Source organism: Malus sylvestris, chromosome 17, assembly GCF_916048215.2.
Source record: "Malus sylvestris chromosome 17, drMalSylv7.2, whole genome shotgun sequence".
NCBI lineage: Eukaryota > Viridiplantae > Streptophyta > Magnoliopsida > Rosales > Rosaceae > Malus > Malus sylvestris.
The window spans coordinates 13,459,647-13,468,858 of NC_062276.1; the positions used below are offsets into that span (position 1 = coordinate 13,459,647).

The following is a 9,212-nucleotide window of genomic DNA, read 5'->3' on the forward strand; positions in this document are numbered from 1 at the left end:
TATTTGTTCTCAGAAACTTATGGTTTGTTATCTATAACAGGCTTATCAAAAGTCAACCAAAGAAAATCAGCGTGCCCAAATTGCTCAAGGTTTCACTCCATCTCTCTTCTATTTTCTTCCTTTCCATAAATGGGTACTTTTTATTTGTTATAGATACCAGCACAGTTTGGGTTTGGAATGCTATACATGTTTAAGGGGGTCATGCAGGGTCGTACATATATGAATTGCCCTAGTTATGTTTCCCTCGTTATATACACCCATGAATTGCCCCTTTAACAGTTGCTGGTTTATGTATTCTAATCTGTCTGCTATAGAAGATAGATAAATAGTAGGTTGGATTTACACAGCTTACTATGGCGTTCCCATTTCTTGTTTTGATCAAAATTTTATTATCGGTTTTATTTGTTCATAATTCTTTAGATGGATGGAAAAGTGAATAGAAATTGAAGTTAGAGAAAATTTGATATGTTGTTGAGTAGACCATTACCCTTGCAAAAAGTGTGGGACATTGTTGTCAAATTTCTCACTGAGCATGTGAGTTCATGATGATCATATAGACTAACATTTAGCCTACATGATTGATTCTTTCTTAAAATCACTTTCAAGTTTATATACCTGTTGTGCTTTGCTCTGTGATGGTTTCTAGGGTTTTTTTGTGATGAAGCTCTTGTATGTGTTTGCTTAATTTTACCAAGTCCAAGTATCTAAAATGAATTTAGCGTATGTTGATGCTCTACTCATTCATGTGTTGTTTTTTTGCATGTGAAGGTATGGATGAATATGAGACTCAATTCTTTGTTCTTTTGAACGTTTGGATTATAATATCACAAGTCTTTACTATGAATACACAATAGTTGAGGTATAGACAACAACAAAGGAGACAACGGGAAACAGCTAGTTTAGAGCAGAGGACATTTGTTAGACTTCATGTTACGAGAGAGGAAATAAATCGTATCACGTGATTGAGTGATACTAACTGTTTGTGGGAGTTGCGAATGAATAGGAATGCATTTGCAATTTTATGTGATTTACTACAAACTCGTGGTGGATTGGTAGATGATGGTCATGTTACAATAGAGGAGCAAGTAGCTACTTTTGTTAACATATTAGCCCACCACAATAAAAATAGGTCAATGCAAGTTAGATTCATTAGGTCTGGTGAAACTATTAGCCGGTATGTCCGCAGAGTATTGCGTGCGTTGCTCAGTTTGCAAGATGTGTTGTTTGCAAAACCAACCCCTATCCCAGATGATTGCACGGAATCGAGATGGAAATGCTTTAAGGTAATTATCATAGTAAAATCATTAATAACATAATTATTTGTAGTTGCTAATTAATATAAGTTTTTCTTTTGTCTAGGGTTGCTTAGGAGCACTAGATGGAACCTGCATAGGGGTCACTGTGCCTGACGTCGATAGACCAAGATATAGAACAAGGAAGGGTCATATAGCAACTAATGTGTTAGGCGTATGCATAACGACCTCAAATTCATATATGTGTTATCTGGTTGGGAGGGATCAGCTACTGATTCGAGAGTTCTTGGTGACGCTATTACTAGAGCTAATGGCCTCAAGGTCCCAACTAGTAAGATAGACAAGCACCTACTATTTTTCCTTACCTTTGTTGGCCAACAACTAAAATTTATTATCAACTAATATAGTTACATATTATTTGGTTGATTCCGGATATACGAATGGTGAGGGTTTTCTGGCACCGTATAGACACACTAGATACCATTTGCAAGAGTGGGAAGACAATTCACGTGCACCTAGGAATCATGAAGAATATTTTAATATGAAACACTCACGCGCTAGGAATGTCATTGAGAGATGTTTTGGCCTCCTCAAACGAAGTTGGGTTATCTTACGAAGTCATTCCCACTATCCAATCAAGATTCAGGGACGAATGATCACCGCATGTAGTTTACTTCATAATTTTATCAGAATGTATATGGCGGTTGATCCTGAGGAAAATGCAAGACTTGCATTTGATGAATTACCTATAGGGGAAGATTTACCAGAAGTATTAGCCTACATTGAAACCATTGAGTCAAGCCAGATATGGACTCAATGGAGGGATGATCTTGCAAGAGAAATATATGATGAGTGGAAAGGAATGAGAGCTTGAAAATTGGTTGACATGGTAGTTGTTGTAATTGTCTTTTATTGAGATGTGGACTCAATGTAGTTGTTGTAATTGGCTTGAAAATTCGTAACATCAAGACTATTGGGATGCTTGTTATTGTAATGTGGTAATTGGGAGTTATCTGGATGTTATGGCTTCTTTGATATGTTTATTTGTGTTACTAAATGTTATGGCTTCTTTGATATATTTATTTGTTTATTTATGGCTTCCTGCATTCCTCAGGGTATTGTTGTTTTCTTCCACGTAGTTGTACTCAGTCCTGCAAACCTAGTGCTAAAACCTCTGAGGTTGATAAACCTAAGCTTTGGGCAAACCCTAATTTATATATGTTTTCTATGAAATTGGTTTTCAGTTTTGTGTCTTCAAAACTTTGCACTTCTAGTATTTCACAATTCGTCTCCATAAGTTAGATTTATCAATAAAAATTCAAGTTTAGCGACACAGATCTATGCAATTTTAGGGAAATTTGAGAAAGCTAGAAGCTTTTCTGCAAAACCCCATTCGTTAATTTGGTGGCTTTCAATTTGTATAGCTAATAAATAATTTTGATTTGGTAATTGATTAGTACAACTAATATAAATTTAGTCATTGTCATTTGATTGTGTTTCTAATTTAAAGATTTCAATGGAAACAACACAGGAATGTGGTTTTCTATTCATTATATCTATGTTTATTTGTGTTACTTATGTAATATATGGCTTCTTTGATAGATTATATGGCCACCTCACATAATTGGATTGATTATGAGGAGGATGTACTATTTACCATCCTCGAGGAGGTGGTTGCTGATGGTGTTAGGTGTGAGACCGGCAGTTTTAAGGTTAGTACTTTTGTAATGGTTGCCTCCAAGATGAGGGAACAAATTCCTGGCATTAATATAGAGCCGAAGCATATACAAAACAAATTGAAGCGTCTGAAAGAAAAGTATTCATCTGCATATGACATGATGAATACATCTGGATTTGGTTGGGATGATGAAAAAAAAGTGTTGTTGTGGACAAAGTATAAAATATCGATGATATCAGAAATATCGGTAGTCCAAAAACACGGAAATATCAATGGAAATATCGGAATATTATCGATATCGATAAAAATTGAATAAAAACCACGGAAATTGTAAGAAAAACTTGGAAATTTTTATTGAAACTTTGCAGGATGTTTATTTAGTCAATTATCTATTAGTTTATCACAAAAAATTGGAAGGAAATGCATTGCATGATGGATTTAACTGATTTAAGTTGATTATATAATGAGCTGACAAACATTGTGAGTGTATTTGGAACTATCAAATTAGTCATTTATCCTAATTAAATCTGAACTCTATATCTGGATTTTGGAACCCTCTTAGGCTGCCACGTGGCAGCCCCCAGCACTCCTCACGTTTCTCTCTCTCTCTCTCTCCCTTACCCCGAGACCCTATTTCCTTCTCTTACTCACTTCGACTCTCTCTCTCTTATTTGCACTGTCTCTCTCTCGAAACCCTCTTGCCTCTCTCCCTCTCTTGCCGTGACCACACACACACATGCATCAACACCATCTGCTCGACTCGAGCAGCTCGAGGATACCACCATCATCACACATCATCAATCTTCTCTCTCCTGCCTCTGCGAGAATGGCGGAGCCCATAAACTCTTCAGCGAGTCTTCTTTGATTTTCCGGTTAGGTAAGTCTCGGATCTCTCTCTCCGTGTTAGTGTGAAGCTCAAATTAGTTCAATTTGCTGCACTGCACAGTAGCAGAAGTCCTTCGTTCACCACCGCAGAAAGAATAGACAGGGAGCGAGCGAGCAGAGGGGAGACACACTACACCCACCCCACCGTGACCTCCACCACAGTGGCGCACACTCCGGCGAGCACCATCACCACCTGTGAGAGGCGCAGATCTTGGCAGAGAGAGGCGCATATCTTGGCAGCTGCGACGACGGAGCTCGGTTGCCGTTCCAACAACGGAGAGAGAGAGCGATATTATCGATAATATTGATAATATCGCGATATTATCGATAATATCGCGATATTTTGACGAAAACCAATTGGATAACCATTAAAATATCGGTAACGTGAAAAACCGATAATATCGGCGAAATATCGCCGATATTATCGGCATTTAAGACCTTGGTTGTGGATAGTGACGAAATACTACAAGATTGGGTGAAGGTAAATTTTTTTTCTTATTCTTTATCAATTAGTTGCTTTGAAAGTCTTAACCTTGATTTCTTTGGGTTCTTATTGTAGAAACATCTCAATGCATCTTGCAAACCAAATAAGCCATTCCCGTTGTATCCACAGTTATGTACGGTGTTTGGGAGAGACCGAGCCACGAGTAGTATGGCTGAATCAGCAGCAGATGCAATTGAAAATATGTGTTTGGAAAGTGAGGATTGTGAGACTTCCGAAATGCCTCCGCATTCACCTACCCCATCTCCTTCTGTTGCTACATCTAGTGCATCTCAACCTGTTAGGAAGAGGAAGAGGAGTATGAATGATGGTGATGCAAATATTGTATCTGTTATCAATGAAGGTTGGAATAAAGCTGTTACCGAAATGAAGAAATTAGGTGAAAGTTTTACTTTCAGAGAAGCGAAAGCTAGACTACCTTCCGAGCTTCAAGTCATGGGCCTCCCTTACGATCAGGTGCTAAGAATTTCAATGAAGTTAGTGAAAGATACCGATCTGATGGGTATTTAGACTACCTTGGATGACTCACAGAAGCCAGATTTCATTAAAGTGTTTATGGAGAGCCTTTGAGCATTTGGGGTTTTAGTATTTGTGGTTTTAGTATGATGAACTTTATCAACTTCTAGTGTTTTCATTATTGCTTTAGCAAGACATTATTTGTTTTTTAAGTTGGGACGAATGTTTGATTTCGGATATTTCATGTTTAAGTTCTGCATATTTCATTTTCTTTGTTTAAGTTCTGAATGTTAAAACTCTAAAACATTTACGATATGCATGATCATTAAACTTATATATTTTTCAACATTTCTCATGTGCTCTTGTGTGGTTTGCCACGCAATGCAATGGGGAAAATTTAGAAGGGTGTCCTTCGAAACAAGGCCAATTCTAATGTTTGTAGAACCTGAACTTCCAGAACAACAACCCACAATTGAAAGGACCAAAATTAGGGACTAAAAACTGATTTAGGTTGTGGGTTTTGCAATTTGCATAATAAAATTTGATGGGTTTGTGCTGAAAATTTAGATGGAGCTGTAGCAAAATATCATGGAAGATTCGTAACTGCCAGCAGGTTGTAAGACTGACCACCAAAGCATAACAGTAACAATAGTTTACATACCAAGTAACAAAAGTTTCATTGAGCATGCATATACAAATAGACATGCAAGAGAAAGATACCTATATTAATAAACAAACTGAGAAAGTATTTACAAGCCTCCTCTAGTTTACCTTCATCGATCATAAAGTATTTACAAGCCTCCTCTAGTTTACGTTTCTTCTTGCATAAGCCATGAATCATGATAGAGTATGTTGAAACAGAAGGATAAAATCCTCTCTTCCCCATACTATCCCAAACTTCAGTTGCCCTATTAAATCTTCCTATCCTGATTAGCAACTTAAGCACCATATTGTAAGTGTGTCGATCGGGCATGCAGTTGTCTTTTTCCATTCTAGATGACAGCCTGAGAGACCCATTAACCTCGCAGTGATCACAATGATAAGCCTGGATTGCATTGTAACTCCACATATCCGGTATAACACCCCTCTCAATCATTTCATCCAAAAGTTGGTAAGCCTCTTCCACCTTTTCGTTCTTACACAATTTCTTAATAACACAATTGTAAGTATACACATTTGGCAAAATATTATATCTCCTCATCCTATCAAGCACCCTAAAAACTAAATGAATATCATCCACCTCACAATAAGTACGAATGAAAATCGAATAGGTACAAGCATCCGGTTCAACTCCATTCAACCCTATCTCCCGAAATATCTTATATGCCTCGTCAACTTTCCCACCTTTACACAGAGCCTCCAAATAACTATCATACGCAGGCACATCAACCAAACATCCTCGTTCAGTCATTTCATCAAACAGCTTACGTGCTTCATTCAAATCACCAACGTCCCCCCAACCTCTCATAAAAAAATACTATAAGTTTTAGCATTCAACTGAAACCCATTCTTAACTTTATCAAAAAATTCATGGGCATACTTGACATGCTTTCTTTTACATAATGTGTAAATAAGCTGATCAAGATCATGAACACTGGGCTTAATTCCAAACTCAACCATTCGATTTAAAGCTCGAATGGCGTTGCGAGGCAAATTAGCTATACTATAAACCTGAAAAATAAGCAAGAAAATTTCCAGGCCAATATCACAACACTTGGCCTTTCTCACTTCTATGAGGAAATCCCACAACACAACATATTGCTTGCTACTTCCTAAAATGTCAATTAAAATGAACCTGTGTGCAGAAAATGTGATAGCTTTCAGCACTATGTCGAAAACCCAGAATTGTTTTAGCCCAAAGAATGAACCTGTGTGCAGAAAGCCCGAGATTTTTGCAGCGTTTCAGAACTTGCTCAACCCAAGTATGTGGAGATTTGGGTAGACAGAGCGTTGAGGAAGAGCTCCAAGTCGTGGTGAGGGTTCCTGTGGTCACTGAGGATGCGGGAGAACTCGCTTACCAGGTGCGGTGATGGTGGAGATGGCGGGTTGTGGTGGGTGAGAGAAGAGAAGGGGTGGCGATGAGTGTTGGGTTTGGAGGGTGAGAGAAGAGAGTGGAAGATAAAGAAGAAGAAGCAACAGTGGCGATGTTCTGTGTGTAAGAAGGGTTTTGGGTATTTTAGTCATTTTAATCTTTTGGTTCCATTCCGTCCATGCGCTACCAAACGTAGGACGGAACAACTGTCATGTTTCGTCCCGCGCGTACCAAACATAACATAGAACATATGTTCTGTCCCGTTCCGTTCCGTCCCGTCCCATCCCGTCCCGTCCCGTCCCGTCCCGTCTGCGTACCAAATGCTACCTAAAGTAAGCCCATTTGGTAATAAAGCTCAATCTTTGTCAAGAACAAAACATTTTATCTTCATTTCACCCAAAACTAGATTTTTCACTGCAGCCAAATACTATTTCAAACTAAAACCAAAACCCCATCATGTTTTCAATTTCAAAATTCTCTAGGCATTCAAAATGAAGCTTGTGGAATGAAGAATAAGATTATTACCTTTGTTAGACCCAAGGTGGCCGTAAAGGCCTGAAAATGTACATGGCATTCTACCAAAATCAAATCAACAAACAAAACGAAACCCAATTAAACCCACATTCCAATTTAACCGAAGTTCAACAATTTAAACCCAAATTAAATCAACAGAACAGAGAAAAAGAGGAGAACACTAAAAATATGAATCTTGACATGGGAGTCAGATTGATCTTGCGCTTGAGTTTGTCATGGGAGTCGGATTGATCTTACACTTGAGTTTGTGAGGTCGAAAGGATGAGAAAGGTGGTGTTTTGGGGGTTTATGGGTTCATTGGCGGAGTATGGGCTTCTGAATCGTGATATTGAGTGAGAGAGAAACAACGACCTTTAGCAGGGAGAGAAGAGAGCACACGCCCCAAAGAAATGGACGACCCAGATTTACAATCGTTTATCAATACGGGACAACACTAAAAATACACAATCAAGGCGAGGATATTTTCGGAAGTAGATTGTGCTTATTTATATACAATGTTTGGGTCGATTCCATTGGTTTCAACTTGTGACAATTATTTGAATAGGATATATTCGAGTGGAAATTTGAATATGCTTGTCGGTGATGGTCGGAGCATCGAGCCGACGTAGTCGTCGGAGAATAGCTTGTCCAATTGCTTCCATATCAGAAGATGAACGAGTTGACGACTAGCGGCGCCCTTGTTTGGGCCAAGTCTTTGGAGGCCGATCCCAAAGTAGTGGGTTTAGATTGGAATCATAGGTATTTTTTTAGTAAAGCTTTTTGAAAACAGCCTTACCAAACACGGATTACGTTTTTTGTTTTTCGTTTTTGAGTCTAAAAACTAGGAATCTAGATGGATATCAAACGGGTCCTAAAATATTTGACTCAACTGCCAAACGAGAAAAACAACAAAATCGATGTGGCCAACTCACCGTTCAATATGTTTTTAATAAAACTGCTCAAGATAGCGTTAAAAATGTGGTGTCATCAATCTAACTCCTTGTATTACAAACATTTTTGTGTTATTGGGATTACTTAACCTTACTAGCTATTTAAATCTTCTCTAATTTCCTCTAATGCCCCTACAACACAAAACAAAATTAATGATAAAAATTGTGTAGCACGCAATTAGTTTTGAGTAAATTGTAGTTATGGTCCCTCAACTTTAACTCAATTGGAGCAATGATCTCTCAACTAAAAATCCATTACCATTGGTCCCTCAACTCATCAAAACGTGCAGCTATGATCCCTCAACTAAATATCCATTACCATTGATCCCTCAACTTTATTTCAACTGGAGAAATGGTCCCTTAACTTTAACCTAGTTGTAGCAATGGTTATTCCAACATAACTCGTTTTGACAAATTTTTTGACGTGGTTGAAGAAAATGACTATAATTACACACTTTGATGAGTTGAGGGAACTTAATTATATAAATGGTTATTCCAACATAACTTATTTTGATAAAATTTTGACGAAATTGATGAAAAGGACTATATCTACACATTTTGATAAGTTGAGGGACCAATGATAATGAATTTTTAGTTGAGGGACCATTGCTTCAATTTTATTAAAGTTGAGAGACCATTGCTACAATTTACTCATTAGTTTTTCCTTATTTCATTATCAAAGAGGGAGAGAAAAAAAAAAGTAGCGACTCATTTTGATTATTACTCGCGAGTTTGTGTTGGTCATTCGATTCCAATTATCAAGAGAGTGCATTACAAAAATTGTTTTGCGATCAATTCATAAAACTTTGTGCTATGATCAGAACCATTCGTATTATAAACTTCTATTATTTAAAAAAAATCAATTAAAAATCATCTTTCTTAATCAATCAATGATAACAAATAGATGGTTTGTAATACTTTTACTAATTTTCACCGTACGTTT

The 9,212-nt window shown here is 37.5% G+C and overlaps 2 pseudogenes; one reads left to right on the forward strand and one right to left on the reverse strand.

Moving 5' to 3' along the window:
- The first annotated feature begins 1,133 nt into the window (after positions 1–1,133).
- LOC126611814 (uncharacterized) lies at positions 1,134–4,828 on the forward strand (annotated as a pseudogene).
- A 604-nt stretch (positions 4,829–5,432) lies between these two features.
- On the reverse strand, positions 5,433–6,954 carry LOC126610687 (pentatricopeptide repeat-containing protein At1g52640, mitochondrial-like; annotated as a pseudogene).
- Positions 6,955–9,212: the final 2,258 nt, after the last annotated feature.